Here is a 2,230-nt window from a genome sequence, read left to right as displayed (position 1 = left end):
ATATCCTTATTAGGCATATAGCAGAACTTGATTCATGGAGTTTTTATGCAGACAATGATAACTCAGTTATTGGTTGCTGTTACATAATATACACTTTTCCTCAAAGGCTTACTAAACTTGCTGTTGTAAGGTTTACTCTTTACTTGCTCCCTTGCTAACTTTTCTTTTCTCATTTTGCTTAACAAGCTTATTCTTCTATGAAGGCTTGGTGTCCAATGTTGCAGTAGCCTTTGGCTTTATTTTTACTCAACATCTTTCCACCACAGACACATGGCTCACTATTTCCTCCTAGGATCATTGATGCCCAGCATCTCTTTGGATAACTAAATGTTCTGTATCTAAGTTGCTCTTTATTGTGGACTTTCAATTGGCCATCCCAAATCAGTTGATCTAAGTGACCGGGTTTTGAAATACCCCTCAGAATTTACTTGTCCAAGCATATCCTAGTACAAGAACACCACAGGCATGTGTCCTAGGGTCCAAGCTATTGGTGTCCAGCCTTTATTCTTTGTTTTTCTTGCCACATTGGCTTTTTCTTCTTCCTTTTCTTTCTGTTTTATTTTGTTCTCAAGGGATTTTTTTTTACTGATAGGAACCTTTATGACAGCAAGCTAGCTCATACTTCAATGAAAATGACATTATGCAGCAATTATTTCATGAGTTATGCATTTAATCAAATAGGTACACCACCATTAACTTCCATTCTAACTTATGCAACATTGGATATTTACTTTCTAATTCAAACAATTCTCTTTTATTCAAGCATATGGGAAACAAAACAAAATTTAGCTAAGTGATGGATGACAAACACATATGCAGACAAGCATTCTTATCAAACAATTCCACTTGCAACTAGATAAACACTTTAGCAGGACATACAATGGTTCCCAGATTCAAAACACTTCACAGCAGCAAGGATTAAGTTTAGATACAACCTTTGAAGTTGCAGCCCTTTGATTCTTCCTTCTGTTGTGTTCTCTTTGAGTTAAGATGCACAATATCTTCAATTATTGACTCATGTCCTGCATAATTCTCAAAAGTTGCTTGCTTCTCAAGCCCTTAAGTGCATGTTTAGTATGCATAAATTGAGTGTGGCTCTTGGATTTATTTTGGTGTGGGAACACCAAACTTAATTGCTTGCCACTGCCTCTGATGCAACAAGTTAACCATATGTGAAACCTTGTGTCCTTGCTAAAGGTTATGGACTTAAAGCTAAAAAGCAGTTAAATAGTTGAATAATTTGTCTGATTGCTTGGAGCTAGTATTGTGCAGGAAGTGAGAATGTTCTTTTAAATGAGATTTTGGTGGAACACCAAACTTAGAATCCTTCATTCTTCCTTAAATTGTTTTGGTGTGCAACACCAAACTTAGCTCCTTGCATTACAGACCAATTATTCAACCTTCTTATTGAAATAAGCTAGAAAAAAGAAACTACCTTAGGTTAGGTTGCCTCCCAACAAGCGCTTCTTTATTGTCATTAGCTTGACATCCTCCATTCTTTGATCATGGAGGCTGAAAATCATAGTGCCTCAGCTTTTCACCTCTTATTGTGAACTTCCTTCCAGTCTCCTCTTTGATGATCTCTAGGTGTTCAAGTGAAAGGACCCGGTTCATAGTGTAGTATTCAGATAATTATGGAGACACCTTCATTGGTTGGGTGTTTAACACCACTTTATCCCCTGGTGAAAAGCCTTTAGTAGGGATCTTCTTATTTCTCCACCCTCTTGGCCTCTTCTTCTTTTCTTTCTCAAGAGATACTCCCTGCCTTGGTGGTTCTTTATCTGGGATGCTAAATTTCTCATCTGGGGGTTTTGGATCTAGTTCCTCCTTGACTTCTTTGGTTTGTTGCACCATTTCTACTGCTTTCAAGCATGGATTTAGAAGTCTTGGAGTTAACTCATTGATTGCCTCCTTCAAACTTTGATCTCTGGCCTTATCCTTTATAAAATCTTCTTGAATGGGTTCATGCAAGGTTTTAAAAACATGGAATGCTAGATGCTCATCATGCACTCTCAGCAACAATTCCCCTTTTTCCACATCTATCAATGCTCTGCCCGTAGCTAGGAAAGGCCTTCCCAGGATGATGGAAGTGTCAGGGTCCTCTTCTATATCTGAGATAACAAAGTCAGCAGGGAGAAAAAATTTTCCCACTTTTACCAACACATTCTCCACAACTCCCAGTGCTTGCTTAGTGGATTTGTCAGCCATTTGGAGAACTATTCGTGTGGAC

This window comes from Arachis stenosperma, chromosome 10, assembly GCF_014773155.1.
Source record: "Arachis stenosperma cultivar V10309 chromosome 10, arast.V10309.gnm1.PFL2, whole genome shotgun sequence".
NCBI lineage: Eukaryota > Viridiplantae > Streptophyta > Magnoliopsida > Fabales > Fabaceae > Arachis > Arachis stenosperma.
Note: the sequence above shows the minus strand (reverse complement) of the source record.